General features: G+C 28.3%; 1 protein-coding gene across 5 annotated transcripts in view; it reads right to left on the minus strand.

The window, feature by feature from the left end:
- Positions 1 to 21,938, minus strand: part of LOC100159916 (muscarinic acetylcholine receptor M2) — a 93,133-nt gene that overhangs the window by 26,827 nt on the left and 44,368 nt on the right. For all 5 annotated transcript variants that reach the window (XM_016800774.2, XM_008180260.3, XM_016800772.2 and 2 more), the window contains one exon: positions 4,164 to 4,262. The gene's annotated coding sequence lies outside the window, so the exon portion shown is untranslated. The remainder of the gene's footprint in view (positions 1 to 4,163; positions 4,263 to 21,938) is intronic.

The following is a 21,938-nucleotide window of genomic DNA, read 5'->3' on the forward strand; positions in this document are numbered from 1 at the left end:
TTTACTAATTATCCCAGTATCTTCTTGTACAGCTGAAAGGTCATTTTCCGCACTTCGAAGACTAAAAACATTTTTACGATCGACCATGGGACAATCACGTTTACATGACATTTCTATGATCCATATTCATAAAGACGAAGACATCGATCTATCAATTGTTGCTAACCAATTTATTAATAAAACAAAAGTTAGACAGAATACATTTTCATTAAGTTAATGTGATATACTGATATTATTAAAATAAATTAAAGTAAATAAATATTTTTAATTTATTTCGTGTTATACTACAGGTAGTATTTATTTTATCATATTTTACATATTTTAATTAGTTTAAACTAGGACTTTAAGTGACTAAAAATCTGAGGGAAACCGTTATTAATGAAAAATTTTGAGTGTTCCCCTGATTTAAAATTTAAGAGGATACAATTAAAAATATAGATATAAGTAGTCCACTTCCCGCGTCACTACTCTTTAACCACATATTTAAATTATTTTGAAGAGCAAAAGTTAAGGCTAATATGTAGCAAATTCGGCCCCCATTGGCATTTACAAAACCTGGCGCCTATGGACTTGCATCTATGTATAATATATATATATATATATAGTATATAGTATACAAACACACACATATATTCATATATATTTACGTGTGGTATCGCTTAAGTGTACAACATTAGTACCACAATGGCTGTATTATACTGTAGTGGCGTATTTGAGAAGGATGCAATGGGTAGATTGTCCCTTCCCCTTGGGATTTCGTCCTTGGATTTCGTATGTATTTACAATCGTATGTATAGCGCTAAGACTGTTCAATTCAACTAAAATAAAAAATGAATATTACTATTAAAAAAGTTGATAAAAGTGAGACGGAGAGCCCTCATCTGTATCAAGATTTAAACCAAAAAATTTGAATTGCCACCATCCTTCACCTTAGGTTGATCTTCAGATACGTCACTGTATTAATGTATTATACACCTTTATTTTGTCACTTGTGGCTTAACGTCATAGGCACAACTAGGTCAAAATTCTGAGGGTGCTATAGCTCTAACAAAAACTGTAAACTTAAAATAATCCGCGGGAGATTCATCCCTCCTTATCCATACACCATCAAAGATTTTAGATTCTGAGTGGAGCTGACAATGTATTGGACTTATAACGATTGAACTATGTTTTTTTTTATGTATTTGACACTATCTCGTGAGTCAAGTACCTAAGCCAATCATACAAATGATTTAAGCACCTACCCAAAATTCTATTCACCCATAACTATAATTATTATCTTACAGGTTTTTTTACAATATTTAGTAATTACTAATATAAATTTATTTGCCTGCATCATCAGAATAACAAAACGAATTTCATAGTCGACTACTTTATTGTTGTTGTTGTTGTGCAGAGGGGCTAAATCGTAGTTAGGGGGTTCTAATCCTCCCTCCTTCTAGTGCTTCCGAGGAAAGATTACACAACGCACCGCTCTATATTATTTATAATAATATAACATAGGGCATACCTATTCATTATGTGCAGTTGCATACCACCATCTCAGTCTACGGAGACATCATCATTAGGTACCTTGATATACGTGTAAGTGTGTGTATATGCATCAAGTCAACTCATCGTTAGTTTTTAAGTACAATACTGACGATCTAAACGTTCGATTCCCAACTAAGCACATACAGTACGCGCAATGAATCCGTCTTAGTAAATTTATTCGCTCAAGCTGACTTCGTACATTTTACTGGTGGAGTAAAACAATTATTTACGCCATTGATTATGTAAAATTATTCGCTTAACTTTAGAATTTCGAATTATATATTAATCCTAAATTCTTCTCATAAACGCTCACAAGAAGACTTTAATTCGACATTGTTCTTCGGCGAGTAACAGACGAAACAAGACGTAGGTAATAATAAACATTTGACGTTTTCTCATAAAAGCTGTGTTTTTAGTGACTATTATACCAGTATAGGTACCTCGTACATGTTTTTAATATAATTTATTATATTATTATGTTTGATCAATATATTTATAAAGCAGTAAACAAAATTGAATTAAAAACCTTAACTCATATAATGTATTTACAATGTTGTATATAACATTTTTAACAGTTTCTTTGACGAAATTATATTATAATGTAGGTACTGTGTTTTAAACTAAAATGTCTATTATTGCTTTTATATTTTATAAGAGTTTCAGCTATCTGAAACCCTTTTATACAACTTTTTTCAACGGTAAAAAGGTTTTTTTTTTAATGTGTTCAAACTTGGGGACATATTTAGTATACAAGAAGTGTCTGTAAAACGAATATAATACCATTTTCAACTGCCGGTAGTTCGTAAATGTATTTTATATAAATCTATTTCCATGTCTATGAAATAATACCATTTAATAATTGTCCATGCAGTTCTATTGTATTGGATGTGTAGTTAATTTTTAGGGAATAATAATTCCACTGAATAGAAGTGGAATAACCAAATAATGGGTGTTCCTCATATATAGAACGACAGACTGACTGTGGAATAACTTTGTCGGTAAAAACAATCGAAAATCGATTTTTAAGTATCAATCAATTTATTACAGTTTATTTGGAGTATAGCACATGCATATAAGACCATACATACATCAAATTGCAATAAAAAATAAATCGATCCATCGAGGTGTCATTATGTATTAGTAGTAATTTCAGAGTAATATACATTGGGTGTAATAACATATGATTGTGTATATACCTGTCATTAAAAACACAAATAAATATTTTTTTCTGAATCTGAACGTTATAGAGGTTTTTAATTTTAACCAAAAAATAGAATAACATAATAAGTATTTATATGTAAATATCATGTAGATTTGATATCAAAAGCCATGTAATGTAAACAATTATAAAATTATGTACATTTATAACACACTGTTATTATTGTTTGAGAAATGCGTTACATAATTAATGTTATCTTTGTAAACTGTTGGATTATTATTATTATTTTTTTGGTTAACTTATTTAACATGTGGAAATTGTAAACTATTTTTAAACTGATAACCTGTCTACTAAATATTGAAATATGTTACTGTAGAAATCAAATTTCAATAAACTTCCTAACCATTGTTAATAGTTTTAATTCAAGTGTCACAGAACACTAGTGCACCCAAATACTCGAGGCCTATATGAATTAAATTATAATATTTATGTTCACAGATGAGTGCTCAGATATGAAACACACTAAAACATTTTGAATCAATTTTAATGAAATTTAATACTATGCAATTTATTAAAATGTAGTCAAATAACTTTTCAAATTTTAAGCTTTAGTTCATGTCTGGAATGGTTTTATTAAGACAAAATTATCATTCTTGTTTTGTTAGATTTTAAAACCATTCAATTAAAATCATAATAATTTTGTTTTCAAGCTTTTTTGATCTGGTTATTATCATTTATTAGTTCCTATCAATATAATATTATATTGTGTTCACATGTATTAGTATTTCCAATATAAGTTTTCCCTCTAGTTTTAATTTTATTTCTGTTTATTTTTTATTATAGAAAATATTTCACTCCAGTAAGGCTTATGAGTAGGTATTTTGAAATAGAATGGCTCAATGACTGACATGTTCACGATTTCTAAAAAAAAGTATATATTTTTTGCTTTATGAGTTTTGTTTTATTATTAACTGAAGTTACCTTCCTAAAAACAAACACTTGTAAATAGTTTACACTTCAGTTACTGTTTAGAAAAAAAGAAACATGACGTATTTATTGCCTAACCTATAAGGCTATAGCACTACGCGTTTGACATTGTAGCAGGTTAATGTAAATTATAAATATTTATAAAAATGAAACAATAAAATGGGCATCAAAATATTGGTTATTGAATAATGACAATATTAAGCAGTGTACGCAATTCGCTTTAGGTATATTAGTCGTAGAAATGTACAAAATATGTATTTTTCCGTTTGTACCTAATTTGTAAAATATCAGCTACAATAGGGACCTAACTTAACCTTTGAATTTGTTTTTGTTATCGTAAAGTTGTGATATTAGTACCTACTACCGATGAAAATATTATTTAACAGATTAATTTGTTATTGATCTTTGACAAATTATTTCAGGAATAATTGTATATTTGTGTGTAGTTATCTCTATTATTAAAACATAATTTTACTAGCCATACTACAAAGAATTCATTGTCAGTTGCCCGCGGTGACTCGGTCGATACTGACCGATTGAATCGCTGATCATTGTTATCCATAACGTGAAAATTCTTCCATTTCTGAAAACAAAAGATAATAATAATATTATTATGATTTTATAATATACAATGATGGTATATTAAAAGAGTTTTGAATTTATTTATTGCATTGGATTATTTTTTTGATTCTATTAAATTAGTTGAAAATTGGATGTATTTTCTATTCAACGGTAGGTATATACGCCTATCATCGAGTTCATTTTAAATATGCATATTCTAGATTAGTAAATGTTTTAAAAACTCAATTCCGAGATTATAACTATATAAGTTCTATATAGCGAACATTAAATTGTTATGGCGTACACCAAAGTTTTATGAAACTGTAAAATGTTCATAATATTCACAGTTTGTTTGGATTAATTCTTGAAGATCGATGTAAATATTGTGGTTTGGATGTAATAAAGTAAAACTAAATGGTATGGTAAATAAATCATACCGTTATTACTATTATACATTGCCAACGTTAAGGGTCATTTAATGTTTATTAAGTGAACACTTTATTTTATTTTTCATTATCATTTTATCGAGTGTACAAGTCCACAGCCATTTATCAATGTACATCATTGTGCGTTCACTAAATGGCCCGGAAGTGCTTTTACATACATGTTTAAAATAATATTACCCACGCCAGTTCCATTAAACTACCGACTAAAGTTTGTTAAATTTCAAACTTTCATTCAAAGGATTTCTCGATTAGGTACCTGTATATTTATAGGTTCGCCTTGAATTAATTTGCAATTCATTTATAAACAATACATTGAGCACGCACACACAGACACACACACACACACATATAAACATAATATATGTCTGTTATTATAATTATACTATAATACTATATAATAGTATAAAGCGTTATTGGAACGTTGTTTTATGCCGTCGGACCAAATGTAGTTACATGAGAATCGCACGTGTGTGTGAAGATATTGTAATTTTATACTTTAAACCATGTAACCAAACTATGTTATTGGCAATTTTCCAAGAAACAGTCTTATGATACAGGACTGTAGGAGTGGTCTACATCCGGGATCACATGGAGGACGTATTGTATTTTACGCAGTTATGGTTTTTATGTACCTACCTATATGTGCAAGGTGCCTAAATGTTTTATAACTATCTAGTGTTTTACATTTATGCAATTGTTAAAGTCCACATAAATAATAATTTACTATTAAGTATTATTTGATCAACGATATTACTTTAGCAGCCTATTATATTACGAACATGCAATCGTCTACTGTAAAATCATATCTAATGAATATTGTTTAAAGTGTTTAAACTGATCTATCTGCGAATCTCTTCAAACACAATTTTCGGATTAATCAAATTAAATTTAAATTAATTGAAAATTATTTATTTGAAATGCATACACATAAAACGTGTAACTATGTACAATAATATATTGAAAGTTTAAAAAATAGTTTTTATATCCAGTTTTGGATTCTGAAGAGCTCGAAGGTGCAATTGCTTTTATAATGCTAATAATTTGTATTTTATTTCTTTTGGAATACACGTTTCAGAATAGTAAAAAAAGATCAAACAGCTTTATGCAATATTTCCATAGATTGGAAACTTCACATATATGTATTGTATTCGATAGAGGGAATTATTCGGGCATTATTTCTATTTCTTAGTTTTTAAATTCAAAAACTTTCAGTATCCCACATATTATTTATTATTTTTGGTTGAACTTTACATTGTTTATTTGGTTACCTTTAACAGTTTAAGATAGATACTATATAATATATATTTATATAGTAGGTAGTTTCAATAAAGTTTTAACAAAATCATTATTATATTTTGCATAACTATGATTTTAGTATCATATGACACTAAAAGTTATCTTTAAGATAAAGAATTGATTTATAGTGTTGACATTCATTAAAACTAAAATGATAAGAAATGCGAAATAGAATTACAAAATTAACGTTAATTAAAAATAAATCTTGAGTATAAGTCGACAAGAAATCTGATAATTTAGACAAAATTTAAGAGATTCGTATGATTTATTATTATTAAATTATAAACACAAATTTAATTTTTTTGCAAGCTAATGAATTATAAATAAAGTTTGTAAATATGTGAAAGTGTGTATTAAGTTAGTCATATCTCGAGTTTTAAAACTGATTCTATATCATTATATAAACCAATTTATACATAAAGATATTTGGCATCCTATTAGTAATATTATTAATTTATTTTGGTGTTAATATATTATTTTAACTCATATCTAATAAAAAAGTAAGATTCATTAATATTATAAAGTCATTAGCAGGGCAGTAATGTTATTGAATTTGCATATTTTTGTAGATGCTTATATTCATTACCAAGTGAATTAAACATTTTTTTTGCTTAACTATTCATTTAAATACAATTTTTTTTTATTGCATTAAAATTAAATTTTGCCAATTTTTATTTTACTGAAATAAATTTTTAACAATTTTTCACATGTTTTGTATAGTGTTACGGATATTTAGTTTTTATATTAAAAAACAAAAATTAAGTAATTTTAGCAATGTATATTAATGTATAATATACTGTCTAGTTAAAACATTTATAAATATTTCCATATCGCGAATATCGCATAGTTTTGTCGTTAAGATCAAAACTTGTCCCTTAGTAAACAACCTATTATGTTTAAAATAGTTATGTACCGATATCGTTATAAATTGTATTCGATGTAATTCAGTGGTTCGTTTTACTTTTCTATTTGTTGCGTCAGTTTTGTTGGTTAAAATGCTAAATATCATGCCATTTAATTCAGTTGTTTTAAAAAATTACGTGTGTGAATTTGGCGATAATTTTGATTTCTGCCGTTGGAAGTGTTCTTTTTTGTAAGATGTTGGTCGTGCAAGTATGTGTAGATAAACAATATATTATTGTGACGCAACATCTCAAAACTGATAAACATTCTTAGAAAAGTGAATGTAGGAAATGAACCGCAATAACATAAATACAAAAGTTCAACAATCAATTAGTAACAATTATATAAAAGTCAGATGTTTTCATTAATTGACCAATGTAAAGCGTCGCTATTAAGAAATATTCCGTTACATGAAATAATTAAAATATATTTCAGATAGTTTTTGGAGAAGTACATGGGAAAATCAATTTCAACTGTTTACAAAAATTATAATATATTATACCTATAAGTTTTTTATTTTTAATTTATTATAATATTTAAGCATAATATAATCTATATGTAATATGTATATTGTATATAGAAATATAGAATGCATATAGACATACTATATTATAGTGTTGTCCAATATGTTTTTCACTGGCGATCAAACATACGAAATAAGTTTGTGATCCGACTGACCTATACCTCCTTTTAATTATCTGTACAAATATGATGGATCGTCCAAGTGACGATCGACGGTCGATGCCACGCCACCCAATATCCGTGGTACCCTAAACGGATAAAATATATAGGACTACGTTTAAAATCATAAAAATTTTATAAGCTTAAATACAATTTCATTTTTTTTAATGAAATCTGTAGGTCTCGTGATTTTCGTTTTGTCGCTTATACCTCACATTATTATACTTTTCGTAATAGAACTTCAATAATTTTTCATTTTTCCCAAGAAGTAAATTATTTCACACACTTGTGAATTGAAAAAAAAAACTACTATAGTTCGTTTATAGGTTTTCAGTGTGCATCATCACTATAGTCACAGGTTATTTACGCAGCATATACCTTTCGTCAAGTACCGTTTCCCTCTTCACTTCTACCATAGTATACGGACGAAATGAAACGCAACTTCGTGTGATTACACTGAGTCTTCAACGCCATAGTTATAGTTTATCTCTCTCTCTCTCTCTCTCTCTCTTTCTCACGAAAGGCCCGGGGCAAAAGTGTTTTGGCCGCAGCCGTTGCTATGACTACTGTACATATTGTTGTATATACAACGCCGATTGTCGTACAACCCGGTACGAGAAGTACCCCGCCTCGACGTAGGATCCTTGATAAAAATCCGCTCCTCCGAGAACCTCTCTCTCTCTCACCACCCCATCGACGTGACCTTGGCAGAAATCTGACCTTGACTCAGTGTTCATCGTGTGTTTGCTAGACCAAATTTGTTTTTGTTTGTTTGTTTGCTCGTTTTTGTTTTTTTTTTGTTTTGTTAAGTATGTATTCTAACCGACTCAGACCCGCCGACGCCTGATAGTTCTATTGTCAGAACTATCGTTCGTTTTGGAACAGGGGATTTACTTTGCGTTATAATACGTCGCGTCTGATTATGTTTACACGAAACACGTCGGAATACTTATTATAACGTTTACTTCGCATTATTCGATTTAATTAAATATTAATTAAACTATTGTTCAGGTGACATTTATGTCTACCGTCAACACCTACAACAATATTCACTTCGTTCAGTAAAAACTCGAACCTGACATTTTACTGCAAACGGCGGCAGCTTCATCACATTTTATTTTTAATTGCCACGTTTTTGTTTGGGATACTGATAATAAATTTAGTATGCTACTGACAAATAATCGTGAGATATATTAATGTTTTTACATCCCGGAGGTATGATATTTTTATGGATACTGCATAAAATATTTCTGCATAAATGTGAATTAATTTTGAGGATGAAAATGAGTAATAGTTCACTAAAATGTAATAGTTAAACATATGCAAATTTACAAGCCTTATTGCCTATAGGTTAGTAAATATAAACTTTTCAAAGACACTAAATTTACATATCATGGATGTGGACATTTTGCCGGCAGTGTGTTATAATAATTATGCACTACAAGCATAAAGTAATATTATATGACTATAAATTAGTTGATTGAGCGTCGCTACACATTCTATGTAAATTTCGACTGAATATTTTTCCCCCGTACAATGGGTATGTCAATTTGGGTACTGTTACGATTTTAGGAATAGTGACAACAGTGGGTAATAAATATAATTTATATATTACCATAAAATGTCCCTTATTATTTTAATAGGATTCTTAAGTATATAGAATATAAAATAAATGTTGGATTATATTTAATTGGATATCTAAGACTTTACAAACAACTACTAAGTTTATAATATGGTTAAATCTATTTCATTCGTTAATTTATATGAATTTTATTTTGAAACCTAATGTACATTGTGAAGTAAAATAATTTAAAAATATAAATTAAACTTATGAGTTATATGAACCATAAACTCAAACACTAGGGTCCGTTGCAATAAGAAAATAGAAAACCGCCTTTTGCAGGAGAGATGTTTGTTTCTTTAATTCAATTATACTATTGCAAAGTACACAGTTCTTGGACAGTTTGACCAGGTTCTAGGTTTCACTGACATAGTTATTTACATGCAAACATTAATTCCGGCTACAGTTGTTATGGTCAATAACTTTTCGTCGTATATTATTTGGAAAGAGAAACCTCTATAAGCCCCTATAAATCCAAATTATTTAATTATATTGTTTCTATAGGGCTATTATAATTTTTAAATGATATATATTATACTGACGTACTGTATAAAAAATTATTTTTAGGATATAGGAAAAAATAAATATTATCCTTTACATGATCATTATATTTTTATGCCACTAAAGGGATGTATTTTGATAGTAATATATTATTATAGTATTTTTATAATAATAACCATGTTTATTCATGCGTGTATAATCTCGTTTGCTATATTTTCTTCCAATATAAACGAGAAATTACTTGTTGGATTAATGTAATTCATAATATTACCAATTGTGTTATAAAACATATTAAAAAATAGAATGAAAAAATAAAAAAATCACATGAATGTAAAACCAATTATACTTTTATCATCCCGCTCAGAATCTAAAGTTTTTTTACATGTGGGCAAATGCACACATTGTACAGTTAGTTATGATATTTAATTAATATTAACAATCTAAATAGGTATAAAATGTATACTTTATTCATATTCAAAATCTGTTCTTATATCGTTATCAATAACTATTCGCATCCAATATACAATTTAATTTAACATTCAAATTTTCAAACCATTATTTTCAAACGTTAAAATTACGCCTTGTTTATTTATATACAAAATAAATTGAATCCTTCCAAACGACGTCGTACCTATAGGTATACATTGCATTAGGGCTGCTTTATAATGCTATTATGTACCAAACATGTTCGTGGTATATTGGTCCATTAGTTTTTGTTCTACTTTTATACGCGTAGCCTCATATTCATACACCCGGACCACTCTCTTTTTCATGGCATCCAGGTTTTCTTTTGTTTTTTTTTCGTTGTGTTATTTTGGGGTAATACGTAAGAATCGTACCTATACTAGTTTTTGTTTTTGTTTTTTGATTTCACATTACAATGGGCCATAGTAATTAAAAAAATACCAACCATTGTTCAGCAAGAACATAGTTATTATGCGTCGTGTATAGAGTAATGTGTTGTTTTTCCCCGACGGTAATAGGAATAAGTATAAACAAAAAGTAGTGGGGAGAGGTACCTGTAAGACCAGTCACTGGAGATGATGAAATGCACAACCGACATTTGCACTCTTTAAAGCGCAGCAGACTGATTTAACAAAAAACTAACTACTGATCGAAGACCACAAATAAATAAATAAAAAAACGTTTTCCGTATTATTGTCGTGAAAAAATGGAATTTATTTGTAACTTTTATTTCTGTTTTAGACTCGAACTCAGCATAATTTTATTCATTCAAGTGTATAAAAAATAAAAATATAATAATAGAAATTACATTTTAATTTTTACGCTACAGAGTAAACAATAAAATATAAATTATATGACTGTTAAGAAAATGAGAACGCCAATTTTCGAGTCTTCTGATCTACCGGCAAGGACGGTAGCAATAATTTTAAAAGAATTTCTAGGAAAATTCCATTAAATTGAGATTAATAACGTCCCAATTTACCACTAAAACACCAAGTACTTATACAATAATATATTGTTCACGAGTTCAATTTCTTTGAACAAAATTAGTTTTCTGGATCAATTTTCCCGACATTTTAAACGGTTAATAGAAAGTTTTTCACTAGTTCAATGGAAGTGAATTTCAATTTTTAATGTAGCTATAGTTTTAAAAATATGAGGTTGAGTTGAAACATTATACACAATACACTCCAGCATACAGATACAGAATTTGATTTAGTATAAATACTAGAAATTATTATTGGTATTTTAAATATATTCGATGACTGTCGTTTATTCATATTAACTATACCTATATACAAAATAGTGCCTTGGAAATTTATATAATTTTTTTTTAAATTGCAGTTATAAAAATTTAATAGAAATCTTGTACCTACTGCATTTTCGAGTGTTAAGTCATTAAAACAGAAAATGTGATGTAATTATTTTACTACAATATCATTTAAAAATGTTCGTATTTTGATTAACATCGTAAAATGTGGTTGAAATTTAAAATTATGTCGGCATTTTAGATATTATTTAGTTGCAGTATGTAATAATACATTTAATGGGAAATTTGTATCTTGTATAGTTGTATACAGTTTTTATTTTTAACTTTAAATAAAATGTATTACCATAAATTGAAAGAAAAAAAACTTTAAATGAAGTAAAATATTAAATCAGTAAAAATAATAGCTCAAAAGAAACCAAAATATTTTGTAAATTGGTAATTATAGGCGTCTAATAAAAAAAATGCTAATGCTTAAGTTAATATATTAATTGGTAAGCATTTCAAGTCCCTACGATTATTCTTTTTTGATTTACAAAATAAATAGGAAGCTTATTAATATAGGGTTTTTAAGATTTGAATTATTATTATAATTGTATACATTGCCATTATCATTATAACCATTGTTGAGTCGTCACTACACTTTTAGCTGTTTTATTTTTTACTAATCTAAAAATTTAACGAAAAATTCAGCTATAAGTTATGTAGTGAAACTTACTACAAGTTTCATTTGATATATCTGAAACTCGTATGATATCTATACTTACTCCAACACTATGTGAATTGATTTTCACGTCATGTTTTTAAGTGGAATGATGTATTTAACTGTATGTAATGGAATATTGGAAAAAATATTTTTATAGTTCACGATAAGTTGAAATTTAATCCTACAGATTTTAAAACAGTATGAAAAGAATTTAAATAATTTGTTTTATCATTCTTATATAAGTTTCATTAAGATTTTGATCATAACTTCTGCGTCACGGATCACGGATTGCAAGTATTTACGGTTTCTACATGTAAAATTTACCTAATATTCTCACAGTGAAAAATATCAATACTCTACGGTTATCAATATTATAATCACAAAAAAAAAACAATCGATTTTGTCGAAAACTCATGTTTTTTGGTGAATATTTTCATTTCGTCATTTCCACCGTTTTTTACTTTTGACTCCCCAATGTGTCTAGATACCGACTTGATATTTACCAATATTTCCAGAAACCACTCAACGTTTGAAGTATTTTTTTCTGTTCCAGAACGCGTGAACTCTGAAACGGAAAAAAAACTCAGAACCTAAAAAGTAAAAGTCGTGTCAAATAATTAATATGCGCGTATTACGATCATCATCGGCATCATGAACGACGGGCACGATTTTCGTACTCAAATAATTTCACGTGATCCGTCCGCGGTCAAACTAACAATTATAATATGCGTGGCAGGTACTTTACATAATATATACATACAATGCATAAAACAATAATATATTATCTGTATACCTACCTACCCACGGTTGCGGGGGTCGGCGAAATTAATCGGACGAACGACAACAACAACAACAACAACAACAGCAACAACAATAATAATAATAATATTGTCCAGATACGGAATGCGTGCTGAGACCACCTAAATATATATTTAAATCGACGTTGGAGCGCGAATTCGCGTGATTTTCGACCGCCCCGTGGTTGCCCAACCGCCGGTGACGGACAGGTGGCGGTGGCGGCGTCAACTCGCGATTTTCGGCCCGATAATAATGTTATTTTTATTGCCATTGCCATTGTACGGGCAAAACGATTTACGCCAAAGCTTACTCGGGGATTGCGAGCGAGTGAATAATTTACGTGTTTTCGCCGTGTGCTCGTCTAGGAGGGGGGGGGGAGTGTTAGGGCCGAGCTCCGGTCGTGTGCGCGAATTGCACCATAAAAAGCTGGCGGACGACCGCGTTGAAATATTCACGACGTCGCGGTCGCCGAATGCAACCCTTCGCACTCACACGCTCGCTCACCCTGTGTTTTCCACGGTGCTCTTCTCCGACGAATGGCATAATTAATTCGATTATATTATACCGGTGCCGCGTGTCTTCAGCATATTTCCGTACCGTCTATATATTATTATTATCACAATAATAGCGTAATAATAATAACAATAATGATAATAGTAATACCTAATAATAATGATAATAATAACAACGTTATTGTGCCGACCGCTGCGCATATAATGGTTGTACGTATAATATTATACAATATAGATAAATATAGTATTTCAATTGGTCCGTAACATAATATAATATAGGTAGGAGTTGTAATAATAGACCGCGCGTATTACGTTTTGCACACACTGAAAACATTGTATTTGGATGGCTACAGATTTCTCCGATAGATATTATGACGTATAGACAGTATCTCTGGTGGGTTGGATGTTCAGCCACCGCACCGGAACCGATAATAATAATAATAATAATAATAATTTTCTCGGTGATTTTCAAATGTACATTTATATTCACCAAACTGTTTAATTGAATTATTATAATAATTAGTTTCCAACAAAATCGATTTTTGTTTTGGTTGTAATTCAAAAACCAATAGTCCTAGATAAGTGCTTGAAAATTTTAATTTTTTACCATATGTTTATATTATCATTTTATATATTACATGGTGTAGTAGTGAAATGATTTTGACTCTTTCTGAGCTAGGTATGCAGTTACAGACATTTAAAATGTTCGATTTTTCTTATAGATGATTATTATTTTTATAAATTATTCGCTTGGTAAAAAAGCTTGAACATTTGAAACAATGTTATTCATACGTTGCTATTAAAGATATTTAAAAATATTTTATATACATAAGATTTAATATGCATCGTTTTTCGTATGCAATCCTTACTCAACGACAAGGTATACTCAACACTCACTGTTCAGCAAAGCGGTTGCCTACTTCCCCTCTTTTTTTACCGTTGAAGTGTCTTGGTGGTATTTACGATACCTTCCTAACACCATACATCGACACGATTGTGGTGGTGAGAGGTAATGGGGGTATATCCACCGTTTTCAAACGTTTACGCAGTGTCACGGTTGGGTGGGTCGTTTCAGGTTTCCACTACCGTCAACATATATAATATTATGTGTGCGCACATATATTATTTAAATCAACCGCGTCTTTGCAGTTGTTTATGCTTCCATCTGAACCGTTGTGACAACAGCGATAAGCTCTTGCGCAGACCAATGTAATCAATCGGATTAGCTAGCGCATCGCAACAATTTCGCAGTTTTGTTGACGTTTTCACATAGACTCGATTAGCCTAAATTATCTGTGGGGGAGGGGCTTTAGCTCCACTTAGTATCAACAAAATATAGGACGAAACAATAACGTTGAATTCGGCAATCAGAGGTCAGGTACATTTGAGACAGATTTTGGGATAGGGGACCTCTCAAACCACTACAACTCTCCCGAATACTACACGTCGTCGTGGCCGGTAATTCACTTGGATTTTTGCAAGCGACTAACGTCAGCGAACGTCTTTTGCTGTATAAATTATTACGTTGCATCTATGTTGTTTTAGTATAATTAATGTATATTGCCCAATAATAATGTGTTGTGTTATCGTTGTGGTTATCATCATTGTCGTCATCATCAACTCTATCGCACCCGAACATGCAACCCATCATCTGCATAGGGGTACATTAGGAGGGTTTAGCCCTTCCTCTTCCAAAAACCTCTCGAAGCCCCCCGAAATATTTCTCAACTTTTTCCCGTCAGTGTAATAAATTGTACATCGTATAAGTTGATATTCTAGCCCCTCAAATTGTCAACCGTATTTACACCACTTCCTTGTACGCTCGTTAGCTTTCGGTTCATCGCAGGCCACCTTGCTCTCGAGTACGATTTTGTTTTTCATCTACGCCAGTGGTATTATGCGTCCCTCAATTTGCGCCTATGTATGTATGCATGTAATATTGTGTATTATATATTATGGTAAAAGTACGAATGCTGGTAAGTCTTTGGTTATGTGAATTCCGAGATTCAATCTTGCTATATTCAAGGGTATACAGAATAATTTGACCAAGCTCCGAATGGTTATTGTAGTTCACACTTTTATAAACAAGAAAAGGTAAATTTTAGGAATAAGGAATTATGATAAATTATCTGCAATGGTTAAACCTAAAAATGTTATAAAAAAGTGTTAAAACCCTAAATATTGAAATCAAATGTGATGAGAGTGAAATTGGTATTTGAAACTAGTTCTAATTGTATTTTTTAAAATAAATTTAATTTGTTTTTAATACAATATTGTAATACATTTTTTTAATATTTCATTCCAAAAATAATAACCATAAAAATATTAATAATGAAGACAAAAACGGTGAAATGGCTTGAATAAAAATTTATATTCATGAAATGTACAAATCGTTATATTGTTTATTATTTATAATTTACAGCTGTAATAGAAAAAACCAAATTCGAAATACATACTGTCGTAATATTTTAAAATCGTTAGAAATAGAAATACATGGTATTTAATTCAATGTGAACATTTAAAATGCATTCTCTCCATACCACATTTATGAATTTTACATGTACTAATAATAATAATATATAGAAAGTATTAACAAATATTTAAAACTGGATCAGAATTAGCTTACAAATTTTTAACATTCAATATTTACCGTCAAGAAAACATTTTATAATTTAACGATGTCCGTCGTAAACTCGTACAATTATAATAATAAACAATTATTATACATTATAATTTATTTTGTTAGATAATTACAGGTTAACGTGTTACATAAAATATTATAGTTTGAGAGTATTAATTTATAACATGTGTGAAAAAATATGCTTTAACCTTTTCTCATAGTTTTTGGCAAACTTAACATGCAAATAAAGGCTAATAATAATTAGATAGGGTAGGTTTAATATTTTTCTTTCTCTAATTTTCAAACCTCATTCCTCGTTAGTTATTTTTGAGTAATTTTAATATTTTTGACATAATATAGTACCATTATGTTATAATTATGCTTGGTGGTGTACATTGTGAAATTATACTAACTGAACGCTTTTTTAACAGTTTGTTATGATACGGCCCCTATTGTTTAGCTGGATAATATTTTAACTAGGTATATAATATTATTATATTAATTAACAAGTTGTTTGGTTATATTATTTTTTATTTTAATTACGAATACGTAAACACATTTGTTATGGATTATTTAACAGAGTTTTGTAGTTATGTATAGTATCAATTTGATAGTAAAAATAATCATTAATAAATTTATTTCAAAAGATAATTTTTACATAAACCATAATGAGGTATAATTTTAATTAGAATATATTTTTTAATGTTTTTAATATGATATAATTGTGTTTACTATTTTCTTCCAACTATATAATATGATATAATATATTTTATCAATTAAAATTATAAAAAAGTTTGGCTAGCTCAAACTGCCTTAAATTAAAATAAAATATATTTATTTTTTGAATTTGACTAAGAATACAGTAGAGCGAAATGTATGAATAGTCAATGAAGTAGTTGTCCTCAAATAAGAGTATTATTTACAGTGAAAGAGATATGTCTATTTTACCGAGTGTCTAGAAGGTTGGTCAATAGCTGTGAATAGTATAAAGGAAAATTCAGTAGATTTCAGAGGGGGATTATTTGAAGTAGGGTGAATTGTTTAACGGAGTACCATTTTGGTAAGCTTATTAGAGATTTTAGGCATTAATTTACAATCTAACGAAGAAATAATTATTTAGTAGGTTTAGAGAAATTAGAACTAGACCGTCGATGTTAAGGGGTGGGATTTAAAGATAAACATAATTTGATTTAAAATGATGATGATTTTTTATCTTCACAGCAATGAAAAATAGTTGAAGAATAAACGTTTTTTTTTTTTGTCTATGGCATTAACAATAAATATATACAAAGTTAATAGTTTTAATATATTTTTTAGAATGCTGAATGGTTTTTACATATCATAAATATCTAACATACTATGGAGATTCTGTTAAATTTATTCAAGTAGGTAGATGATTAATAGTTTTTTTTCCGTGACGTTATATTACGTTACTGTATTATACTAATCTCCGTAGTAGGTACACCTTCCAACGATCATGTTTTTTCATGAGTTTTAATGAGCATTTAGATAGCTTTACACTTTATATAATTTTATATACATATATATTTTTTTACAACGTCTGGAAAATCAATTATTTGACTTAAGATGACTTTTAAGTTTTCTCAGTCTGTATTTATAGATTACAAAAAATTAATATTATTTGTATAATAACACTAATTTACACTTGACAAATTGTTATGTTTTCTATCATGGGTTATTCTTTTTAAATCATAACAAAACCAAGCTGATTTATCTGGCTATTATACATATGTTGCACAAATTGTACCACACTCAAATATTTAAAATTATAAATTTAATGTGCACGAAAATGTACTTATTGGTTTTTTAAAATTGTTAACAGCATAATAATACTATCGAGTGTTTAGTAGTTAATAATTCAGAGTAAAATACTTAACGGGAAAATAAGTGACAAAAGTGATACTTATTTCATGTCTGGTTTATTAGCATACATTTTAATTTATAATGTAAAATATAAGATTACAATTTGCATCGTAATCATCATTTTGTTATTGAAATATTATATTACAAACAATTAATATCATATTTTTGATTTATGAGATACAGGAAAAAAAATGCATGACATAGTTGTAGCTAAATTGCCTATCTAGGACGCCGTGTTACCATAAATATATTCAAGGACTGGGACCATAATGGTATTTATATCAGTTTTGATTTCGGTTGGGTTAAAAAAAAAATTGTTTTCGGTTTCAGTTAATACCGTCTTAACCATTACTATAAGACTCTTTTAGAATTAAGCACGGTATAAGAAAATGTTAAAACTATTATAACGGTCACTCAAATTAAACCGCTATTTGAAGTTGACTGTCTTTCAAAAGTTAGGTAGATATCAAATATTTATATTATTATCTCTAAAGCTAAGACCTTACAACTTTTATTCAGATTAGACTTTATTTAACGGAAATTTTATATTTTACTTTTAAATTCTAAACTATGTTAGAATTTTAGAAATACTTGAATGTTCCATGATTGATGATGAAATATTATTACAATTTTAGTTACGATTTAGATAAAAATGGTATGATGTAAGAGACGCCATAATATAATGATGAGAATAATATTTTTCTTATTGATACACTTTTACCGAATAAACAAATCTTTTTTTTTTTTATTTATTGGTCGTTAGTAATAATGTATTACTATTATTCACTCTAATTATAATATTAGAAATTGAAACCAAAATATCTCTGTATACAAATATCGGCGTTTTTCCGGTCCCTGAAGATAAAACTATTAAGTGATTTTGTCCGATTTTGCTTCCATGATTTTCAAAAGGTTTCATTCCAAAATTCAAAATTTGTATTAAAAAAACGCAATTAAATGATTGATAGTTCTGACCTAAAAACCACATATTATATGTACTATAAACTAAATGAGATTTTAAAAATGTCCTTAGAAATGATTATGTTCGAATTTAATGGACGAGTAGATGTACTAGGGGACAACACTCTATCTGGTGAGTGATATCCACGAAATACGTTTTCATTATTCAAACATCGTTCAGAATTTCCACTTCTTATACTGTTCCTTATCACTTCGTTACAACTATTTATTTTGAGTTGAATTCATGAAATATGAAATGTGCATTATTGTATTTATATACTTCATATCATATTACTCAGCTTAGAAAATTACGGTATTTATATTTAACGATATTATTGGATTTTTTGGAGCACATTTTCAATGATATACCTACGTCAGTAATCTTTAAGATAAAATCTGTTGGATTATAATGGAGTAGTTTGATGGATAATCATATATTTTATATTTGTTTATAATTTGAGTTCCCCGAAACACTATTATATTTTCTTAACGCGTTAATCCGTGGCTTGAAGTTTGAGTTTATTTTATGTATAAAAATGATATGCAAATAAATTTTATTTCTTGGGTGTTTTAAAATAATGTATGAAACTGTAATTGTAACTTGTATATAAACTAAGACTCGTGAAGAAGAAAATAACAATTTACCATTTATCAAGTTTATAAAAAAATAGATGAATTTATTTTTTTTTTTAGTGATCGCATTAAATTAACAAATTTTGTTCTTGATCGTTTATTAACATTCAGTAGTTATGTTACCAGGTAATTACACAATTAATATATGTAAGATATACGAAAATATTTTAATGGATTATGTATAAAAAAATCATCAAAATTATAACCTAACCTAACCTGACGTCACACACATGACATAAGATCTAGATTATATTATCTAGATAAGATAAAAGATAAAAAAAATAATTATCTAGATAAGTCCTAACGCTGAATTGACAATACTATACACATACATATTGTATTAAGGCTAAAAATATTTATTTGATAAGACTCAGTAGTAATATGAGTAAATATTCTTTAAACGCTGTGTTTCCCGGGAGGGTAAGGTTAGCTTATTCAGTATACTTATTTTGCTGATCCACTAAAAAGGTACAATAAATCGAATTAGGATGACAGCAGAAAAATAGTTGTGTTTAAAACGAAAATTGTTGCTTATGGTCGAAATACGGGTCAAAAGTTCAACGAATGTGTTTATTTTTCTTACTCACGTTTATGTCAGTCAAATTTATCTGAACATGGACACGATAATAAACACACTGGCGTATGTTTACGGTATATATAAAACTTCCGGAATGTAATATGTATGAAAAATGTCCTATAACATTGTTGTCCAATTTTCAGTGCCATTAAACGGTACTTCAGTCAGAACATTATTATGGATACCTTTGTATAATAAAATATTTGAGCACTTTTCTTTCAGTATCAGGTTTATTTTGACTGCGACTTAATAAATTTTGCCATAGATGTAGACAATTTATATAAAATATATTATTTACTTTTAAAATTAACTTTGCGATTTCATTATATTTCATTTTTGAATTATTAATTTTATAAAGGTACCTATTCATTTTTACTTCTTAAAATACTATATTATGTTACAAGATAGATATCACATTTATTTTAGAAGTGAATTTTTAATTATAAATGTTGTAAATTGTATTATGAAAATATACATATGTTGGTTTCCTATAAGTATGTTAGTATTTTCTGCATTTTTGATTTTAAGAAACTCATAGTTTATTTTTCCTCCTTTTTATTTTGATAGTTAATAATTTATACCTATGCGTTTAGCTTGAAATAATTCATATTCTATTTATTTAAATGTTTTAATTCAGAAAAATGATTCTTTTTTAACCTATATACATTGACTCAGTTACAAGTATCTGTTATTAGTTTTTGTTGGAAATGTTTAAGAGACAATATTCTACAGTTTTCTCCAGTTATTTATATTTGTTCTCAAGTCTAGACTAAAAATATTTAATTATTTGAATTGTCTGGCTAGGCGGGTAGTGTTTAATATATTTTGTTGATTCTTTAATATCACTTTTTTTTATTGAAATAAACCAAATTGATTTGTACCGTTATTAAGTTCTTTTATGTTTTTTATATCAGTTTATAAAATATAAACGTACTTCAGTAAAACCATTTGGCATTTGAACGATGTGATAGGTGGGGTAATGGTCTTAGATATTTTTAGATCACTAGAAAATTTATAATGATATTTTTTTAGTTTTATGTAAATGAATAGCATTTTACACATTAAATCTTGATACATTTTGTCAATGTTATTAGAATAATTTATTCCAAAATTACTAACTGCAGACTTGCATAGTGTTCATTTTCGTACGGAAATTAATTTAGTTGTTAACTGTATTATTTTTATAAAAAAAAATTACATTATATATATATGAATAATATTAATTATATCCGTACCTACTGATATTGTTTCTGTTTAAAATTTTAATTTAAATTTTTGAATAAAACGTTACACTTTTTAGGTTACCTATTAAAAAAAAAAAAAATTAATTAAAATTGTTATCCGTCATGAAATCAGATACGGACGGGTTGTATGTATAATTTGACATTTTTGTGTAACATACATTACATTTTATTTGGAGGAGGTGTCATCTGGGAATTGTAAAACAAGTTCACTGATGTAAAATGGTTATAGCTGGCAATAAAATGCAATGAGGATACTTAAATGATGTTTACACTTGATATTTTTGTGCTTGATTACGGAAAAGAAGATATAAAAACACATTTAGAGGGTCTCTCATTAGTAGCGAACTAGCGAACACTAAGACAAATTCGATTTAACATCGGAAATGATAAACGATATAGGTGATCAATTTATTGTAGTTTACAGTTTACACTGAGTTCGATATTTATTATTATGTTGTATTCATGATAAGTTTTTATCACATACAAAATATTAATATGATGTGTACTTAATAAATATTTAAAATTAGATTAAATACATATTTTGATGTAGGTCCATTTTAAATAAACATAGGTAAATAACATTT

Source organism: Acyrthosiphon pisum, chromosome A2, assembly GCF_005508785.2.
Source record: "Acyrthosiphon pisum isolate AL4f chromosome A2, pea_aphid_22Mar2018_4r6ur, whole genome shotgun sequence".
Taxonomy (NCBI): Eukaryota; Metazoa; Arthropoda; class Insecta; order Hemiptera; family Aphididae; genus Acyrthosiphon; species Acyrthosiphon pisum.